The sequence below is a fragment of the Phocoena sinus genome, chromosome 19 (genome assembly GCF_008692025.1).
Source record: "Phocoena sinus isolate mPhoSin1 chromosome 19, mPhoSin1.pri, whole genome shotgun sequence".
Lineage (NCBI taxonomy): Eukaryota > Metazoa > Chordata > Mammalia > Artiodactyla > Phocoenidae > Phocoena > Phocoena sinus.
Window position 1 is genome coordinate 474,860 of NC_045781.1, and position 22,736 is coordinate 497,595.

General features: G+C 40.8%; 3 pseudogenes; all 3 read right to left on the minus strand.

The window, feature by feature from the left end:
* Nucleotides 1-665: 665 nt before the first annotated feature.
* Nucleotides 666-3,961, minus strand: LOC116744019 (annotated as a pseudogene).
* Nucleotides 3,962-6,101: 2,140 nt separating this feature from the next.
* LOC116744816 lies at nt 6,102-7,208 on the minus strand (annotated as a pseudogene).
* On the minus strand, nt 6,102-8,619 carry LOC116744817 (annotated as a pseudogene).
* Between the last annotated feature and the right edge of the window lie 14,117 nt (nt 8,620-22,736).

Consider the following 22,736-nt stretch of genomic DNA (forward strand, 5'->3'; position numbering starts at 1 on the left):
CTTTATATTGTATGGTTCTTTAACACGCTTTATGCCGTAGTTCTATTAATTTGGGTCAATCGTATGACCGCGGTGGCTGGCACGAAATTTACCAAACCTGATTAATATGGCTTAGTCAAGCTTCCGTTTACGGCTTAATTTTTATCACTGCTGTCTCCCGTGGGGGTGTGGTTAAGCAAGGTGTTGTGAGCTGCTGGTGTAGCATGCTTGATACCTGCTCCTTTTAATCTTAGTGATTAAGAGGGCATTCTCACCGGAGTGCGGATACTTGCATGTGTAATTCTATTAAAAACTAATAGAAAGGCTGGGACCAAACCGTTATGTTTATGGGGCTAGTAAGCTCATCTAGACATTTTCAGTGTCTTGCTTTAGGAAATATTTAAGCTACCTTAACTTGTTGCACATAGGTGGTGTTTGTATGGTTGTGGCTTATGTTAGATTTAGTATTAAATTTTTGATAAGATGGCTGGCGAATCTAGGGGGATGTCTGGCTGTATGGGTGGTGAATATCTAAGTAGCTCATTGGTATGAGAGGGAGGGGCTTGAGGTTGATTTATCGTGATGGATAAATATTTTAAGCCGGGGTGGGGAATAGTAAAGTGCTATGTCCTGTGACCGTTAAGTGATTGTACAACACAGGTTGTTCTTGCCAATTAATAAATACATCCGGGTCCAGCTACAATTTGCTTGACTGTGTTAAGACCTCTTAAGGTCATAGCCGAGTCTAAGCACTTCCCCCTCCCCCCCAAAATAAAAAATACCAAATATATGAAATCGCAGTTATATGTGAGCATGGGCTGATTAGTCATTAACCCATCGAGATGTCTTACTTAAGGGGAAAGAGTGGGCGATTTTAGGTGAGATGGCCCTGAAGTAAGAACCAGGTGTCTGATAAAGTTCAGTAGAAACCCCCACAAGTTATGAGCCCGGCGCGAGAAGAGGGACGCCTGCCGAGCGGGTTGATGGTTTCACGCAGCCTGGTGATTAAGCTTGTGGTCTAATGGATGGGATTCCAAGCATGTTGATTTAAACTGATTTAACTTAATGTACTATGTTCGATCAATAATATGTATTATGTAATATCAATGATTACATTACATACTAATATTCCCCACATTAGTTGTGTTTGGTTATACAACGGCTATAGCCGCTGAACAATATCCTGAGGTCTGGGTTTCTAATAAGGTTGTATTGGGGGCGTTTCTTTTAGGGTTAATAGTAGAGTTTTTACTGGTGTTTTGTATTTTGAAGGATGAGGATGTGGAAATCGTGTTTAAGTTTAATGCGTTGGGGGATTAGGTTATTTATGATACTGGTGACTGTAGGTGTTTTAGTGAGGAGGCTATGGGGATTGTGGCATTATATAGTTATGGTACTTGGTTGGTGATTGTTACTGGTTGGTCATTATTTATTGGTGTTGTGGTTATTATGGAGATTACTCGGGGTAATTAATAAGAGTATACTAAGGGTGATGGTGATGAGAAATGATAGAAAGTATAGTTTAGTAAGGTCTTTCTGGCTTGAGATTAGTGTGGAGGATTTCAGTTGAATGAAGGCTGTGGTCTTTGGTAAGATGGTTTCTAGTCAGATTAAGTCTAGGAGGGAGGTTGCTAATTTTGGTTCATTAATAGGTTTAGATGGGGAGGAAGGCCGTGTATGATGGTAGGGAAATATCCTAGGAGAGTAGAGAATTTAAAGCAGTTTGAGGGTAAGTATATTTTGAGTTTTGTGTGTTAAGGTTGGTTTCGAATGCTAGTACAAAACCCGAGCTGTTACTATGAGGGCAGTTAGTTGTAAGTGCAAAGGTGTGGTTATTAGGGGGATGGCTGTTGGGGGGATGTTGTTGGAGATGATGAATCCAGCAGAGATACTTCCGGTTAGTAGGTGTTTGGTAGAATTAACTAGGGGGGATTGTTTCCGTTGACAGGAGCTGAGGTGGAGAAGCGGGCTGTCCCAGTAGTATGAAGAAGATGTGGGTGCTGTAGACGGCTGTGAGGGAGGTAGCGGTTAGTTATTAATAGGGCTCAGGCGTTGGTATGAGACGTGGTGGCGGTTTCGACGATTAGGTCTTTAGAGTAAAAACCAGTGAGAAAAGGCATTCCTGTCAGTGCCAGGCACCCAGTGATAAGGGCTGTTGCAATGAAGGGCGGGGTTTTGAATAGGCCTCCTATTTTTCGAATGTCTTGCTCGTTGTTTAGGTTGTGGATAATGGATCCAGAGCACGTGAATAGTATGGCTTTAAAGAAAGCATGTGTGCAAATATGTAAGAATGCTCGATGGGGTTGGTTGATACCGATTGTTACCATCATCAGACCTAATTGGCTTGAGGTAGAGAAAGCGATAATTTTTTTAATGTCGTTTTGGGTGAGAGCGCATATAGCTGTGAATAGGGTGGTAAGAGCTCCTAGGCATAATGTTATTGTTTGAATGAGTCTGTTGTTTTCTGTTAAAGGGTAAAATCGGATAAGTAGGAAAATTCCTGCTATGGCCATTGTGCTTGAGTGGAGTAGGGCTGATACTGGGGTAGGAGCATCTATTGCTGAAGGGAGTCAAGGGTGAAGTCCAAACTGGGCTGATTTTCCGGCTGCGGCTAGTACGAGTCCTGTGAGGGGGAGGTTTAGAGAATTTAGGTCGAGTATAAAAATTTGCTGTAGGTCTCATGCCTTTGAGTTGGACAGAAATCATGCTGTTGATATAATGAGTCCGATATCTCTGATGTGGTCATGGAAGATTGCTTGGAGAGCAGCTGTGTTTGCGTCTGCTCTTCCATATCATCACCCGGTGAGTAGGAAAGATATGATTCCTACCCCCTCTCACCCAATAAAAAGTTGGAAGAGGTTGTTGGCTGTAACAAGGATTAGTATAGTAATGAGGAAGAAGAGTAGGTATTTGAAGAATTGGTTGACATAAGGATCTGAATGGATGTATCATATTGAGAACTCTGTGATGGATCATGTGATAGACAATGCCACTGGTACAAACATAATTGAGAAATAATCTATTTTGAAGCTGAGTGTCGATTTAAGGGTTTGGACAGTGATTCAGTGTCAGTTTGAAGTGATTATTTCTTGGCGTGTATGAAGGAATATTATTGTTGGGATTAGACGGGTAATGAAAGCACATGAGACGGTATTTTTTACGTATGATGGGTATTTATCACTTTTGTAGGAGTTTGTACTAGTTATCATGATTGGAATAATTAGTACTAGTAATGTGATTAGGGCAAGAGAAGAGAACAGGTTTATTACTTTTATTTGGAGTTGCACCAGTTTTTTGGTTCCTAAGACCAATGGATAACTACCATCCTTTAAAAGTTTGAAAAAGCCAAACTATTAGTCATGGGGGCATGAATTAGCAGTTCTTGCAGTACTTTCTCGGTAAATAAGAAGTTTCAGTCTTCTGTTGCTAGATTCACAATCTAGTGTTTTTTTTAACTATATTTACAGTATAGGGGGCCCAAGATGATTTTAGGATTTAGTGACAGGAGTAGAAGTGGCAGGATATGGAGAGCTATAAGGGCGTTTTCTCGTGTGGAGGAGGGTGTGATATTACTGATGTGGTGCGTACACTGGCCGCGTTGTGTTGTTGATTAGTATATACATAGAGTATAGGGTTGTAATTACAACATTGGTTCCTATTAGGATAATAGTGAGGTTTGATCATGAGAAAGTTGATATAACTACGAACAGTTCTCCAATTAGATTAATAGTAGGGCCAGGTTTGTTAGGCTTGCTAGTAATCATCAAGTGATTATTAGTGGGAGGATAATTTGTAGGCCTCGGGCTAGGATTATAGTTCGGCTATGGATTCGTTCGTAATTTGAGTTTGCCAGGCAAAATAATATAGACGATGTGAGGCTGTGGGCAATTATTAGGGCGGTAGCCCCTGTGTAGCTTCAAGGGGCTTGAATGAGGACAGCTGCAATAACAAGTGCCATGTGGCTGACTGAGGAGTAGGCCATGAGTGATTTTAGGTCTGTTTGACGTAGACAGACAGAACTGGTTATGACTATTCCCCATAAGGAAAGCATAAGGAAAGGGTATGCTCTGAACTCCGTTAGGGGGTTGAGTATCGATGTGATCCGTGGCATGCCATAGCCCTGAGTTTCAGTAGTATGCTGCAGGGACTATAGAGCCTTCGATAGGAGCTTCTACATGTGATTTGGGTAGTCAGAGGTGGAGGCCGTAGAGGGGTATTTTTACTATAAAGTCTATCATGCAGGCCAGTCACATAAAGACGTTGGGTCAGGAGTTGAATAGTAGTTGAGCTCAATACTGAAGTACTAGGAGATTTAGAGAGCCGATGATGTTTTGTATATATGTTAGTGCCACTAGTAATGGGAGTGACCCAACTAGTGTGTAGAATAAAAAATAGAGTCCGGCGTTAAGTTGCTCTGTTTGGTTACCCCAACAGGTAATGATAATGAGGGTAGGAACTAGTGTGGCTTCAAATATAATGTAAAATGGTTCTGTGGCGGTGAATGTCGTGATTAGGGATGACTGGTGTCAGTAACGTGATTAGTATCGTGATGTACGGCCTTTCTTGGATTAGTGGCTCTTCGGGTAGGTGAGATTGGCTGGCCATTAGCGTTAGGGGAAGGGGTCACATTGTTAGGGTTAGTAATGGTGGGGAGAGGGAGTCAGAGAAGAATGTTAATGAGATGTTGAGGCTGTTGTCGTTGAATTGGTTAAGAAGTAGGCTTGTGAGACTAATTAGTAGACTGCGGGTTGTGGAGTTAATTCAGATTATGCTACCTCCCCCCACCGCCCCGCCCCGGTACGCGGGCCTCTCACTGTTGTGGTCTCTCCCGTTGCGGAGCACAGGCTCCGGACGCGCAGGCTCAGCGGCCATGGCTCACCGGCCCAGCCGCTCCATGGCACGTGGGATCTTCCCGGACCGGGGCACGAACTCGTGTCCCCTGCATCGGCAGGCGGACTCTCAACCACTGCGCCACCAGGGAAGCCCTATACTACTTTTTGATAGCCAAGCTAGGGGTATTAATATGATTGTGGGGATGATAAATTTCAGCATTGGAGAAGATTGAGGTTTTGTATGTAATCGGTTCCATATTTGTTTGATACCATTACCGATAAGGCTAATACGAGGGCTGCTTCGCCGGCCGCGAATACCAGTAAGGTGATTGGTATTACGCTGGCTAAGGTGACATGTGAGTTTAAGGTTGTCAGGGCTGCTAGGATAAACAGTGACAGTATCATGCTCTCTAGGCATAGTAGTGAGAATATTAGGTGGGACAGATATATTAGTGACCCTATGAGGGACGTAGTGAAAGTTATGATAATATTTATATGTACTAAGGACACTTGGTAATTATGAGTTTAACCATAATCTAATGAGTCGAAATCACTTGTTTTATTTTAAACTAAATACCATATCCAGCTCGTTCCAATCACCTTTGAGTTCATTCATAGGCCAGGCTAACTGCTAATAATGAGATTAAAAGTAGGGCTATAGTAAGTATTGTTTTTAGGTTGTCTAGGTCGAAAAGGAGGAAGGTGATCGCTACTAGGAAAAATTTTATGGAAAAGGGTAGGCGGGCGGATCCTATAGGGTCAAATCTGCATTCCTAGGGGCTTGTTTCTTCTGTGTGTTTAGTTGAGGAAGTCAGAAGGCGATAAGTACGAGTAATGAGGCTAGTATTGCGTTTGTTAATAGGGTCAGTATTGGGTTTATTGTTCTTTTTTGGGGTGTACCGAAACTAGCTGATTGGAAGTCAGTTGTACTAATTAATGCTGAAAGGACTATGAGCCTCATCAGTAGACAGATACATAAAGAGTCATACAACGTCTACAGAATGTCAGTATCAATCAGCAGCTTCGAAGCCGAAGTGGTGGTTGGACGTGAAGTGGAATTTTAATTGGTGTAGGAAACAAACGATAAGGAAAGTAGACCCAATAATTACATGCAGTCCGTGGAATCCTGTGGCTATGAAGAAAGTTGATCTGTAGACTCCATCTGAGATCGTAAATGGGGCTTCGTAATACTCTGATGCTTGTAGGAGTGTAAAATAAACACCGAGGGCGATTGTAATAAGAAGGGCTTGAAGTGTGTGCTTACGATTTCCTTCTATAAGGCTGTGATGGGCTCAGGTAATGGATACGCCAGAGGCCAATAGCACAGAAGTGTTGAGGAGTGGTCCTTCTAGGGGGTTTAAGGGGTGAATGCCTAAGGGGTGGCCAGCACCTGCCTAATTCAGGGGTAGGGGTGGGGCTTGAGTGGTAGAAGGCTCAAAAAAAGCTGGTAAAAAATAGGACTTCTGATACGATAAATAAGATTATTCCGTCTCAGAGTCCCTTTTGGATGGTTGGTGTGTGGTGGCCTTGGAAAGTGCTTTCTCGAATGACGTCTCGTCATCGTTGATATATTGTTAGAATATTAGTTAGTAGGCCCAGTATTAGTAGAACTATTGAGTTGAAGTGGAATCATATGTTATGAGAAGTGCTGAAAGAGCTCCTGTGAGAGGTCAAGGACTAGGATTTACTATGTGATACGTGTGGGTTTGGTGGGTCACTGTGTGTTGCTATGTAGGTATAAGCTTACTAAGAGGGTGAATACATAGGCTTGAATTATAGCAACGGCGAATCTGAGGATGGGGAGTAGGGCGAGGATGATAAATGTAATGAGAGCCGTGAATGTGCTGGCGCTCGTTAGCACTAGGGTTGCCTCTCCGATTAGATGTATTAGTAAGTGGCCTGCTGTGATATTGGCTGTTAGTCATACAGCCAGTGCTACCGGTTGGATGAACAACAGGCTGATAGTTTCGATAAATTCTAGCAGAGGGATAAGGAGGGTGGGTGTACCTTGTGATAAGAAGTGGGCTAGGGATGCTTTTGTTTTATTACGGAAACCGGTAATGATGGCACTGGCTCATGGGGGATGGCCATTCCCACATTCATTGAGAGCTGTGTGGTGGGGGTAAATTAGTGGGGTAATAGTCCAAGGAGATTGGTTGAGCCAATAACTAGAATGAGTGATATTAGTATTAGTGATCAGGTTTGTCCTTTATGATCATGGATACCTATTATTTGTTTTGATGTGAGTTGAATTAGTCATTGTTGAAGGGAAATTATGCAGTTATTAATTAGTCCTTTTGATGTTGGAAATAAAATACTTGGGAATATAATGTTTAGAACGACTACAGGGAGGCCTATTATTGGGGTTACGAAAGGGGCAAATAGATTTTCGTTCATACTGTTTCTCAAGGGGCAGGTTGTTTTTGCACTTTAGTGAGTGCTGATTTTGGGTTGGGGTAGTAGATGTGTTTTGAGATTTTTAGTTGAAATATAATAAATAATGTTAGAAATATAGGTGAAATAGTAGTAAATCGTGTTGATATATCTAGTTGTGGCATGCTATCAAGGAGAACTTTAGCTTTCAGTCTTTAATTTAAAAGGTTAACACAAATCTAGCTTCTTAATGAGTTTATAGCATAGACGTGGATCATTTTTCAAAGTATTTTAGGGGCACTAGCTCAAGGACAGTTGGCATGAAGCTATGGTTTGACCCACAGATCTCTGAACACTGTCTGTAATACAAGCCTGGTCGTGTTGATATTAGGGTTGTTTGGTTTAGGTCCCCTGGGATTGCGTCTGTCTTCAGGCCTAAGGAGGGTACCGCATGGGTGTAATACGTCTTCGAAGGAGATTAGTATTTGGATTGTTATCTCTATAGGTAAAACTACTCAGTTATCTACTTCTAGCAGTCGTAGCTCTCCTGGTTTTAGGTCTAGTGTTGGGATTATATAGGAATCAAAATTTAGGTCTTCGTGGTCTGTATATTCATAGCTTCGGTATCATTGGTGGCCTATAGGTTTTACAGTAAGAGATGGATTGTTGATTTCATCTATTATATAAAGGATTCGTAATGATGGCAAGGCAATTAAGATTAAGATAATAGCCGGTAGGATAGTCCAGATAGCTTCTACTTCTTGTGCACCTATTGTGCTAGTATGTGTTAGCTTAGTTGTAAGTATTAGCGTAATAATATAGAGAACCAAGGAGCTAATTAGGAAAACAGTTATCAGTGTGTGGTCTTGAAAATGTAGCAATTCTTCTATCGTGCGTGATGTTACGTCTTGAAAACCTAGTTGGAAGGGATATGCCATAGAGTATACAAGATTTTCACTTGTGACTTAACTTCGACAAAGTTATGTAAAATTTTACTAATACCTCGTTCATGAAGAAAGACATAGCGGCTATTATGTTGGCCTGAAACCAATAAAAGAGGGTTCGATTCCTTCCTTTCTTGGCTACTTTAGATAACGTAGGTTGGCTATTCAAATGTGTGGTATGGTGGAGGGCATCCATTTAACCACTCTAAATTTGTAGTAGTAAGTTCTACTGTTAATACTTCTCCTTTGGATGTGAATACTTCTCAGATAATGAAGACTATCAGTACGACCGCTGTTAATGAGATGAACGAGCCTATTGATGAAATAGTATTTCATGTTGTATAGGCGTCTGGATAGTCGGTGTATCATCGAGGCATGCCAGATAAACCTAGAAAATGTTGTGGGGAGAAGGTTATGTTACACCCACGAATATGATCACGAAGTGAATTTTTGCTCATGTTGAGTGTATATCCTGAGAGTAGTGGAAATCAGTGTACAAATCCTCCTATGATAGCAGAAACAGCTCCCATTGAGAGCACATAGTGAAAGTGTGTGACTACATAGTAGGTATCATGAAGGACAATGTCTAATGATGAATTTTCTAGGAACAGTACCTGTTAGTCCGCCGACTGTGAAAAGGAAGATGAAACCTAAGGCTCACCTCGTGTCTGGGGACCATTTAATATTGCCTCCATGGAGTGTTGCCAGTCAGCTAAATACTTTCACCCCTGTAGGAATAGCAATAATTATAGTGGCTGATGTAAAGTATGCTCGCGTATCAACGTCTATACCTAATGTGAATATTTGATGGGCCCATATGATAAACCCTAAGAACCCGATTGATATTATAGCTCATACCATACTCATATGCCCGAAAGACTCTTTTTTACCTGAGTAATAGGTTACAATGTGTGAGATCATTCCAAATCCAGGTGGGATTAAAATGTATACTTCAGGGTGTCCAAAGAATCAAAATAGATGTTGATATAAGGTTGCGTCTCCTCTTCCCGCAGGATCGAAGAAAGTTGTGTTCAGGTTTCAATCAGTTAATAGCATGGTGATTCTGGCCGCTAGGACAGGTAAGGGTAGTAGAAGCAATGCTGCTGTGATTAGTACTGATCATACGAATAGTGGTGTTTGGTACTGGCTTATAGCGGATGGTTTTATGTTGATGATAGTAGTGATAAGATTAATAACCCCGGGCTTCCCAGGTGGCGCAGTGGTTGAGAGTCCGCCTGCCGATGCAGGGGACACGGGTTCGTGCCCCAGTCCGGGAAGATCCCACATGCCGCGGAGCGGCTGGGCCCGTGGGCCATGGCCACTGGGCCTGCGCGTCCGGAGCCTGTGCTCCGCAACGGGAGAGGCCGCGGCGGTGAGAGGCCCGCGTACTGCAAAAAACAAACAAACAAAATTAATAGCCTCAAGAATTGAGAATATACCAGCTAAATGTAGAGAAAAAATAGTAAGGTCAACTGAAGCTCCTGCGTGTGCTAGGTTTCCAGCTAAGGGTGGATATACAATTCAGCCTGTACCCGCACCGGCTTCAACTATTAATGATGCTAGTAACAATAGGAAAGAAGGAGGGAGTAATCAGAAACTCATACTGTTTATACGGGGAAAAGCCATATTGGTCGCCCCAATTATTAGGGGTACTAGCCAGTTTCCAAACCCGCCAATTATAATGGGTATAACTGTAAAGAAAATTATTACAAATGCGTGGGCCTTTACTACCACGTTGTAAATTTGGTCATCTACGAACAGGGTTCTGGGTTGGCCTAGTTCAGTGTGAATTAATAAGCTTAGGCCAGTGCCCACCATTCCGGCTCAAGAGTCAAATAGTAAGTATAAAGTACCAGTGTCTTTGTGGTTGGTTGAGAATAACCAGCAATTATTAACCTGCTCGGTAAAATGGCCGAGCAGGCATTAGACTGTAAATCTAAAGACAGGTTAAGTCCTCTTTTTGCTAAGTCCCGTGGTGAATTGATCATTTTGAATTGCAAATTAAAGGAAGCAGCTTCAACCCTGCCGGGACTTCTCCCACCTTTTTTTTTCTCGTGGCTGGAGAAGTAGGTTGAAGCCAGTTGATTAGGGTATTTAGCTGTTAACTAAAAGTTCATGGGAGCTGTATCCCTCCCATCTAGTGAGGATTTAGCTTAATTAAAGTGTTTGCTTTGCATTCAATTGACGTAAGATACAGTCTTACAATCCTTATTAGGCAGGAATTAAGTAAATCGTACTTGCTTAGGGCTTTGAAGGCTCCTGGTCTGGTTTAACCTAAATTCCTACTCTAGGATTGACAGTATTGGTGTGAGAGGTAGAAGTATTGTGGATACTGCGATTATGGTTGGTAAAAGGATTATTGTTTCGTAGAGTTGAATTGTCATTTTATCTTCATGTTGTTTGTAGAGGGGAATAAGGTCAGTGCTGTGGAGTACGTGAGTTGTATGTAGAAGTACAGGTTGAGCAGTGCTGTGGTAGTTATGAGTGTGGGTAGGATAATAGTACTGTTTTTTGTTATTTCTTGAATAATCATTCATTTAGGCACGAATCCTGATAGTGGTGGGAGCCCTCCTATTGAGAGTAGGAGGGCGGTACATCAAAATGCTTACATTTTATATAAAGTTCTCCAAAGATAGTCCAGGTAAGCACGTACAAAGCGAGCAGCAAGTCACTATGACCCCTACAGAGTTGGGAAAGAATGCTGTTCTTTTTTTTTCTTTGCCGCGCTGCGCGACATGTGAGACCCTAGTTCCCCAACCAGAGATCGAACGTGCGCCTCCTGCATTTGAAGTGTGGAGTCTTAACCACCGGACCGCCAGGGAAGTCCCAAGAATGCTGTTCTTTTAAGAAGTTACGTTTCTAGAGTCAGAAGAAAGGGGAAAAATTGATCTTTACCGTCAAGCAGGCACTCCCATCTTTGAGGAGCTCTGGTTAATGTGTAATGCAGATTCACGCTGCACATTAGGGAGGGAGGGAGAAGGCCCAAACAAACACAGAGAATTTTATGTTTAATTTTTTCTTGTCCTGCCTTAAAATATAAATTTTATTTCATCACTGTGAACTTGCTAAAATCACTTACATGTTCTAGAATTTGTTAGTTTCCTTGGATTTCTTACACAATCATGTCATATACAAAAAAAAAAATTGCTTTACTTCTTCCTTTCCAGCCTTTATGTTTTCCTTATTTAATGTTAACTATACTGACTAGGATCTCTAGTACTTAACAGTGAGACATGCTGTCCTTAGGAGTACAGTCCAGTAAAGTTTTAGAACTGTATATTTATGTAACCCATACTCTAATCCACACATAGAATATTTTCACCTCCCCATATATTTCCTTTATGTCCCTCTCCAGTTAGTACCCCCAGAGGTGACAGCCATTGTTATGTGATATCTGTCACTTTAGATTATCCAGTACAATCCTGAATAAAAGTGAGAATGGACATACTTGCCTTGCCCATGATACCAAGAAATAGCATTCAATATTTCACCGTTAAATGTGATCTGATCCCCTTTATTTGATTGAGGGCAATCTGATTGAGGGCACTCTGTTCCTAGCTTGCTGAGTTTTTATCATGAGTGGGCATTATATTTTATCAAATACTCTACATGCATGTATTGTCATGATGGTATTTTTTTTGCCTTTGTTCTGTTGGTTTCCCCACTTGACTATTTTGTTCCTTTTTCTTGGTTTAATTTGCTTTCCTTTTCCCTGGCTTCTTGAGGTAGAAGCTTAGGTCATTAATTTTTTTTTAAGATTTATTTATTATTTATCTATTTTATCTATTTTTGGCTGCATAGGGTCTTAGTTGTAGCACGCGGGATCTTTGTTGAGGCATGCGGGATCTTTCCTTGTGGCCCGGGCTCTTCATTGTGGTACTCGGGCTTCTCTCTAGTTGTGGCGTGAGGGTTTTCTCTTCTCTAGTTGTGGCGCACGTGTTCCAGGGCTCTGTAGTTGGCGGCATGTGGGCTCTAGTTGAGACGTGTGAGCTCAGTAGTTGGGGCATGTGGGCTTAGCAGCCTTGTGGCATGTGGGATCTTAGTTCCCTGACTGGGGATCGAACCCGTGTCCCCTGCATTGCAAGGCGGATTTTTTACCACTGGACCCAGGAAGTCTCTGGGTCATTAATTTTAATCCTTCCTTTCTGATGCTTGCATTTATAGCTACATATTTTCCCTTAAGCTTATTTTAACTGCATCCTGCACATTTTCGTATGTTATATTTTCATTAGCGGTCAGTTCTTTGAATATATGAAACCGATTTCTTCTTTGATTTGTAAAATACACTGTTTAATTTCTAAATATGAGGAGATTTTTATTATTGATGGCCAGATTAATTCCATTGTGGTCAAATAACATATTCTGTATGTATCCAGTTCTTTTACATTTATTGAGAAATGTCTTTATGAGACAGCATATGATCTATTTTAGTGAATGTGTATTCTGCTCTTGTTAGGCATAGTGCGTGATAAATGTCAATTAAGTCGAGTTGCTTAGTTGTGTTGCACACTTTATTCTCATGGATTTTCTTGTTTGCTTTTTCTGTCAGCCACTGACAGAAGAGTGTTAAAATCTCCAACCATTACTGGATTTCTTTATTTTTTTAAATCAGTTCTCTTTTCTTTTTCTAGTTTTATTGAGATATAACTGACATGTAAAATTGTATTACATTAAGCTGTACAACATTATGACTTGATATATATATATTTTTTGAAATACTTACCACAATAAGTTTAGTTAAAAATCTATCACCACATAGCTATAATTTTTTATTTCTTGTGATGAAAACTTAAAGTTTTTATGAAGCTAGCATAACTTTATTTTTTTATTGAAATATAGTTGACTTACAATGTTATATTAGTTTCAGGTGTACAAAATAGTGATTCAGTATTATAGATTATATTCCATTTAAAATTATTACAAAACAATGACTGTATTTCCCTGTGCTGTGCAGTATATCCTGTTGCTTATCTATTTTATACATAGTAGTTTGTATCTGAATATTTTTTATCAATTTTTGCTTCATGTATTTTGAAGCTATGTTACTGGGCTTAATGACATGGCAGATTGTTCAGTCTTCCTATTGAACATACACTTTTTTAAGAAAATATTTATTTATTTGGCTGCGCCGGGTCTAAGTTGCCGCACGCAGGATCTTCAGTGCCACATGCAAAGATTGCATGTGGGATCTAGTTCCCTGACCGGGGATCAAACCCAGACCCCCTGCATTGGGAGCGCAGAACCTTAGCCACTGGACCACTAGGGAAGTCCCACATGTCTTTTTCTTTATTTTTACTTTCAACTCACCTGTTGAAATGTTAAAGTGAGTCTCTTGTAAACAGCATTTAATTGGGTTTTGTTTGTAATCCATTTTGGCAGTCTTATTTCTTAATTTGTTCAGTAAATTTGTATTTATTATATAATTACTGATATGTTTGGGTTTATGTCTGCCACCTTGTTATTCTGTTTGTCTCATCTGGTCTTTGTACCTTTGTTTTTCCATTCTGCCTTCTTTTGGATTAACTGGGTATTTATTCCATTTCATCTCCTTTTATTTCTTCTTAGCTTTATGTCTTTGTAATATGGTATAATCTTATGTTTTATTTGCTCTAAGGTTAACAATACAAATTTTATCTTATAATAATCTTCCTGGAATTAATATTATGCCACTTAATGTAAGAACTTATATATTAGTATAATTGCAGTTTTCCCTGTTGTCGTATATATCACTTTTTACATATTATATAAGTCCATTATGCATTGTTTTTCTCTTTTCTTTTTTTTTTCGGTACGCGGGCCTCTCAGTGTTGTGGCCTCTCCCATTGCGGAGCACAGGCTCCAGACGCGCAGGCTCAGCGGCCATGGCTCACCGGCCCAGCTGCTCAGCGGCATGTGGGATCTTCCTGGACCGGGGCACGAACCCGTGTCCCCTGCATCGGCAGGCGGACTCTCAACCACTGTGCCACCAGGGAAGACCTATGCATTGTTATTATTCTTGCTTTATACGGTCACCAGCATTTTAAAGAAATTTAAAAGTAATTTTGTACAATATTTTTTTCCTAGTTAATTAGTTTTGGGGTTGCTCTTCATTCCTCTCTGCAGACCCAGGCTTCTGTCTTTGATGGTTTCCTTTCAGGCTAAAAAACTTACTGTACCCGGAGGAGACTTCAGATGAGTCTGTCATCATTCTAAAGTCTTGGCTGCTGCTTCTGTCATTCCAGCCTGGATGAGGCTCCCACGTGTCTCACTTCTCTCTGGGAGGGAGGTGCAGTTCATGAACTGTTTTTACAATTTTTTTTTTTTTTTTTTTTTTTTTTTTTTTTGCGGTATGCGGGCCTCTCACTGTTGTGGCCTCTCCCATTGCGGAGCACAGGCTCCGGACGCGCAGGCCCAGCGGCCATGGTTCACGGGCCCAGCCACTCCGTGGCATGCGGGATCCTCCCGGTCCGGGGCACGAACCGGTATCCCCTGCATCGGCAGGCGGACTCTCAACCACTGCGCCACCAGGGAAGCCCTCATGAACTGTTTTTAAGGGAGCAGAGAGCATCTACAGGGAACAAATTAATGAGATTAGAACTGATGGTTCAGTTCCTGTGTCTCTGGGTTTGGTGCTTTAAAGTTTAAATCCACACTGCCTGTTTTGATTCTGTTTTGGTAAGTGTTTAATACGGGCTCAACAAAAAAGTTACATTAAAAAATGGAAATTAAGTGGGGAGGGGGTAAAATGGAAATCTGGTTTTCATGTATAGTTTTCCCCCAGAGACTGTCATTTAGAATGACGTTACTAGCTGTATTTATCATACATTGAAGTGTGTAATGACATGCTAAAAAATATGATGTCAAACGTCAGAATCATAAGATTTTCTCTGCAGGTTGTTGCCCTTGAACAGTAAACATCTATTAGGGTAAGGACTACATTATCACCATATCTGGCTTCTTTATTCTCAGTTCAGATTACTTAACTCAGTAAATATTTGTTATATATCAGGTTATATATCTAACAGATGTAACATGCCAGATTTCAGTGCTTTGCAAATACCACCATCCAAGTTACTTCTATTATTATGATCTTTCTTGTACTGATTCGGTTCTAGCTTTCTTACTTAACATCACGTATCAGTAATTTCTCCCCAAGATCAGACTGCCGTTACCCTAGTTGAGACTGAGGCAGACATTTACAATAATTGACACTTTGCTTATTTATACAGATGATGAGTCTCAGTCATTATTTGTTAATTTTACTAGATTAACTCTCAGAGGGTAACCTTACGCTAGAGTTTTGAGGTTGCTTTACTATCACCATAGAGTATTAGCAACAGAAATTACCTGTAGATAAAAAATTAACGTCGATGATAATTGATTTAACAAACAGAAGAATAGTTTTTGAAAGATAATAATAAAATTTAAATGCTAATGTTATAAATATCAGACCTTAGGGATAGAACATTTGCCAGGAAATAAATGTACATACCTATACTCCTGCTGTTATGAAGGATAATGGTGGAAGGGGAGAGGCTTCTAGTTAGACATGTAATCTTCTAAAACCCAGGTTATGCAGGCAGTTGATAGAAGCCAGTACTAGTAAGGAATATTGGCTGAATGCAGTAGTGAAAAGATAGAGGGTCAAGGGTTAAAAGACAACATCAGCTCGTGGCTTTTCCTCCATTTTGTTAAACGATGTTCAGTTTCAGGTACCTGCTTTGTTATTGAGTTTCATCATCAGGATTATGTTAGTTACCTTTCAGTTTTATTGTTATATCATTTCTTATGACTGTAGAATGATAGGGAATAAACTACTCTATGTAAAAACAACAACAAAACGTGCTGTAGTATTTCTTGTGATATGCTCAGATGATGAAAAATTCTCTCCACTTTGTGTGTGTGTGTGTGTGTGTGTGTGTGTGTATGCGCATGCGTGCCTAAAAATGTCTTTATTAAGCCTTCATTTTGGAAGGATTTTTTTCTTGGATATAAAATTTTAGGTTTTTTCTTTCAGCTTTAAATGTAAGGTAGATAGCTAGTGGGAAGCAGCCGCATAGCACAGTGAGATCAGCTCGGTGCTTTGTGATGGCCTGGAGGGGTGGGATCTGGAGGGTGGGAGGGAGGGAGACGCAAGAGGGAAGAGATGTGGGAACATATGTATATATATAACTGATTCATTTTGTTGTAAAGCAGAAACTAACACACCATTGTAAAGCAATTATACTCCAATAAAGTTGTGGGAAAAAAAATAATAAAGATGTTTGTCTTGGGGCTTCCCTGGTGGCGCAGTGGTTGAGAGTCTGCCTGCCGATGCAGGGGACACGGGTTTGTGCCTTGGTCTGGGAAGATCCCACATGTCACGGAGCGGCTAGGCCCGTGAGCCATGGCCACTGAGCCTGAGCGTCCGGAGCCTGTGCTCCACAAAGGGAGAGGCCACAACAGTGAGAGGCCCTCGTACCAAAAAAAAAAAAAAAAAAGTTTGTCTTTTGTTTCCTTGTTTCCATTGTTTCTTGTGGGAAGTCAGCTGTTTTCCTTCTTGTTGTTCCATGAATATAATCAGTTGTTTTCTTCTGATTACTTTTAAGATTTTTACTTTTTATTTGGTTATCAACAGATTGTGATGTTTTAGGTGAGGTCTTCTTGGAAATGATTCTGTTTGGAGTTTGCTGAGCTTGTAGGATCTATAGGATGGTGCCTTTAATCAATCTAGGAAAACTCTCCCACATCTCTTCAAATATGCCTTCTGCTGCTTTCTGTCTCTCTGCTTTAACATTACACGTTACACATTAATCCTATGTCAGATGCTCTGTTTTTACATTCTTTTCACTTCCTTTGTATCATCATAAAGTTTCCACCTACCTGCCTTAATTCACAATCCTTTCTTCTACTGTGTCCAGACTGCAGTTAGGTGCATTCATGGTTTACATCAGATATTATATTTTTATTTAGTTGTAGAATTTTTTTGGTTCTTTTCTTTTTTTTCCATGAAATTATTTATCATGTTTATAATAATTTTAAAATCTTTTCCTGCTACTTCTGATGTTTGGGATATCTGTTTTTGTTGACTTTTCTTTTCTTGATTATGTGTCACATTTTCCTGATTCTTACATTTCCTGATTCTAGTCATTTTTTTGTGTACTGGACACTGTGGATGACACCTTGTAGGGACTATAGATTGTTATCTTCTACTAAAGAGTGTGAATTTTGTTTTGGTAGGCGGTTAAATAATTACAAATCACCCTAATCCTGATGAGGCTTGGTTTAGGATTGATTAAGGTAGAGTTACTTTGATTTTGCTTAATCCTTGGGTGTAGCCCTTATTCTTGGGCATGGTCTTTCCTTCTGGGATGTAGCTTTCTAGGGTTTCAGCTGAATGCCTTGGGTGCTTACTGATGTTCTTTTGCCCAAGCTGGGTCAGAACTCTAATGCCTCCCAACACTGTGTAACTCCTGAAACCTCTGCTCAGAAACCTAGCAGCTGTTCTTTGCCAGGTCTTTGAGAGCCTTTTCCGATACATTTGCAGTTAGGGTCCAGCTAAGGACTCATGGAGAAACCCACTGCAGGTTTCTGGGTCCCCTCCTTTGCTCTGCTTGACTTTGCAAAGCCCTCCTCACAGACAATTCCATAGCCTCCTCCCTGTGGACAGGAATGTAAGGCCTCCCCACCTGGCAGGAGCACAATTGTGTACCCTCTGTCCACCTCACAGACATGTCTCAGGCACCCACAGAGCTACCAGTGCTATGCTGGTGTCTGGGGAAGAGCAGACAATAAAGGACCAAACGAACAAGGTGATGTTAAATAGCGCTAACCAGTGCTGAGCAGCAGATAAAACAGGACAGTGAGCTGGAAAATGAGGAGTAACCCATATAGGAGGCGAGGTCAGAGAGGGTCTTTTAGAGGAGGTGACCTGGGAGTTGTGACCTGAATGATGAGAAGAAAGGGAAGGGTTGCTGTCACCTGAGACCTTGGGGATCAAAACAGACAGGCCTCAAACAGACAGGAATTGTGTGTTAATGAGGGAAATGGTCACTTACAGGGAGAACTAAAGAAACCCAGCAGAAAATGGAACAAGGAGAGCTGTGGTAGTTTGACCCTGATTCTGAGTGCTCGGGAGGACTGGATCAAGAGGTATCCTCTTGACATTGTGGAACTTGTTTGTTAGGAAGGTTAATATGATGTCAGTTACAGGAGGAATGGACCTAACTAGGGAGATGGATCAGAATTTGGAGATATCTAAGGATTAAAGAGAGGTGGCTGTTCAGAATATTTTATGTTTGGGATGTCTGCTTATTCCATGATGTTTCCCCTAATATGTCTTCTCCCCCTGTTTTGCTGATGACTTTTTTAGCTGATCAGTCTTCCTGTGGATTCCTCTTGTTCTGTGTGTACATTTTGTGGCTTCTCTTCTCAAAGTTCCATCTGTTCCCTTAGTTGATATTTAAAAACATCTACTTGTATCGTGCACATCTTGTTGCTTTTATCTCATCATTCTCACTCTAGGAGCTTTTTTTCCCAAGCACCTGTTTTTCATTTCCTTCCAGCATGGAAGAACAGACCTAAAAGCCAAGAGTCGCCATCAACAGAGGCCATTTCTGGTGACAGATTACCCAGCAGCATGAACCTGGAAAGATACACAATGGGTGATTCCTGGTGTTCTACCATATCGGATGACTGGAAATCTGAGGATGAATCTGAAAAGCAGAAGATGTACAGTGTTAGTGTGGGGCCAGTGGAATATGAACAAGGGCAACTAGTGACCCCGGATGGGGATTGGGAAAATGCTGAAGTTGTGGGGAAATGCAGCTTCTATTCCGACTTTGTTTCTTCACAGAGATTTCTTATCAAAGAACATTTTAATAAACTGACTCAGGAGTTCACAGTTTACAGCATAATTTTGTTTTTCAGAATCATCAGGAAATCTTGGTAGAAAAGAAATCTTGTAAAGGCAATCCATGTGGAAAAGTCCTGGAAAAATTGTGTAAGTTGAATGAGCCCGGTAAATATACCAACCAGAGCATATACTTTTCTACACATGAGATAATTAATACTGGAGAAAAATGTTACGGATATAAGGAAAGTGGGAATTTTTTTGCCCATAGGTCACACCTCTCTCAGTTCATGAGAACTCATGGTAGGGAGAAGTCCTATGAATGTAATGAATGTGGGAAAGCCTTTAAGAAGCTTTCATCTCTTTCTCACCATCTAAGAAATCTCAGTAGAGAAAAAGCCTATGAATGTAATGAATGTGGGAAATCTTTCTGGCAGAGTGTTCACCTCATTTTGCACCAGAGAATTCACACTGTTGAGAAACCTTATAAATGTAATAAATGTGGAAAATCTTTTAGCCAAAATTCTCACCTTAATGTACATCAGAGAACTCATACTAGAGAGAATCCCTATAAATGTGACGAATGTAGAAAATCCTTCAGTGGACGGTGTAATCTTAATGTGCACAAGAGAACACATACTGGAGAGAAACCCTACAAATGTAATGAATGTGGGAAAACTTACAGTTTTCATTTATCCTTCACTCAACGTAAGAGAACACACACTGGAGAGAAACCGTATGAATGTCATCAGTGTAGGAAAGCTTTCAGTCAAGGTTCTCACTTCACTGGGCACCAAAGAACTCATACCAGGGGGAGGAAATTACACATTTCATTTTAATTCACAAAAGCTATACAAGTATATGTAGATTTTGTCTTTTTTAACCATTTCCAGAGAAGGGCTGAGACTGGGTGGTATTTGATACCTGGGTAAATTGCCAATGAAAAATAATTAGTAAAATCAAGACTCCCTTCGATAATACTAGTTAATTCAATCAACCAGTGTGGGAAAGGCCGTTGCTGAGAAGTCAGAATAGGTTGATGATATTTGACTCAAAGACTGAATGTACTATTTCAAAGAGCCAGAGTGCTATGATTTACTTCTTTGTTCTCCAATGATAGAAAGTTAGGGTACTTCTAATTTGTTTCAGGAAGTCACCATAAACTGTTATTATGAACACTGTGTAGAAATACGGAAAGCACCTGTAATGTGTACTGAGAAGTGCAGAATTGTTGTGGCTGTGTTATCCTATGTGTGCATCTGGACAAGGGCTTAGAAGAAAACAGAAATGAACATAGCTAATTTAATAAGAGTCTGGGAATACTGGGCCTTTTTATGTTTCTCTAAAAATTGGTACAGTTTTACAACAAATAAAAATACAAGGAGGAGGGGCTTCCCTGGTGGCGCAGTGGTTGAGAGTCCGCCTGCCGATGCAGGGGACACAGGTTTGTGCCCCGGTCTGGGAGGATCCCGCATGCCGCGGAGCCGGTGGGCCCATGAGCCATGGCCGCTGAGCCTGCGCGTCCGGAGCCTGTGCTCCGCAGCGGGAGAGGCCATAGCAGTGAGAGGCCCGCGTACCGCAAAAAAAAAAAAAAAAAAACAAAAAACCAAGGAGGAGAAAGAAGCTCAAATGTCAGTCTGAATCATTAGAAATGGGTGCACTAAAGTAGCAAAAACAAGAAGAAATGGAAATAAATTTAGCGCTAAACACAAGAAATTAGAAAAAAAATATTTCTAATCAAGGCAGAAACAAGGATGTAATAGTGATAAAAGGAGAAAATACATGGTAAAAGATGATTCTGAGAAAAACAAACTATAAATTCCAAACTAACACGATCAAGAAAAATAACACACAGATTTGCACCATTGGGAATGAAAAGGGAAATAAACATAGAGAAAATTATATCATAAGATTTGTACATTTTTGTGTTAACACACCTGAAAAACTTAGATGAAAAAGACAGTTTTCTAGGAAAACATAATACTGACTGAAGAAGACACGGAAAACCTAATAGACTAAACATTTCAGAATAAATTGAAAAAGTTCTCAGGGAATGACTCCACAAAATTTCAAGCCCAAGCTATTTTACCACTGAATTATTTCCACCTTCAAGAAATAGAAAACTCTTTGATATACAACTATTCCAGAACATATAGAGAGTTGAATGCTACCTCTTTTGTGATACCAGTCTGTCAAAGCTCAAAGAAAGAAAAAGGCCAATATCTCTCAGGAATATTAACGCAAAAGTTCCAGATCAGACATTACAGCGAGTACACCTGGATTTAGGAACAATCACTCCAGTAAACGGGTACTTTGTATTAGGAAATATACAACTACCATGCTCCATTTGAATCAAGCAGTGGAGAAAAACAAGTCATCTCAATGATTAATGAAAAAGAAGCTGATAAAATTTAATATTTATTATTTCGGGGGAGAAAAAAACCCTGGTAAAGGAAAAAGTATTTTTTGTTTGTTTGTTTGTTTTTACGGTACGCGGGCCTCTCACTGTTGTGGCCTCTCCCTGTTGCGGAGCACAGGCTCCGGACACGCAGGCTCAGCGGCCATGGCTCACGGGCCCAGCTGCTCCGCGGCATGTGGGATCTTCCCGGACCGGGGCACGAACCCGCATCCCCTGCATCGGCAGGCGGACTCCCAACCACTGCGCCACCAGGGAAGCCCGGAAAAAGTATTTTTATAATATGATGATATCAGGCTTAATGGTGGCACTAGAGCTGAGGTTGGCAAACTAGGGCCCACAGGCCAAATCTGGCCCATGTGTTTTTGTAAGTAAAGTTTTGTTGGAACATAGCATGTACCCACTCATTTCCATGTTGTCGGTAGCTGCTTTATGAGGTAGAGTAGCTGTGAAAGAGGTCGCGTGGCCTGAAAAGCCAAAACGCCAGAAAAGCTTTGCCAATCCCTGATCTAGAGCCGTTCCTGTTCCATTCAGGAAGGACCAAGGCAAGGTTGCTCACCAGTCCTTATGTATGAGCAGGCAGTTCGCAAAAGGAGTACATATGGACAATAAATACATGGAAGAGTGTATGCGCTCATCAATCATCAAAGAGATATAAATAAAAGTGATAAAAGTATATACTTGGGGACCTGTTATGAGGGAGGCAGTATCCCAAGCATTCAGTCTAAGTAACCTCATTTAATTCAAAAATCCTAGTAAGGAAGTTCTGTTTAGACTGCAGAAAATTCAGTCCCAGGAGGCTAACTGACAGGTAAAGACTGGCAAGGATTTTAAAAGACTGTGTTGGACGTAGGCAAAACTAGTAGGGAAATGGACCCTATTATTCAGCACCCATGGATGGTTATATGGGTGCACCCTCTTTATAGGGTGGTCAGGTTAGAAGTGTTCATATGTAAAGTTGATTCAGCAGTCTCACCCGTGGAAATAACTGCCCAGTTACGAACGCACACGGGCCTGAGACCTTTGTTATAGCACCGTTTGTAACAGCAAAATAAGAAATGCTCACCAATAGGAGAATGTTTAAGTAACTATCGTGCAGAAATTAAATGGCATATTGTTGGGAGACAAAATTAGGTTCATAACAACCTGGATGATCCCAACTCTATGAAACCACAAATCTCAGGGGAACTCTGTGGGAGAACGTCACCCACATGCTGACACTGATTATCTATGGGTAATGGGACTTCTAAGCAATGTTTGCTCTACCTTTTCCTAAGCGATTTTGTTTACAGTGAATGTGTACCATTTGATACACATGCGGCTTACTTATTCAGCACAGTTCCCAGAATAAGTAACTTCTCAGCCTGTGTCTGGTTTCTGCC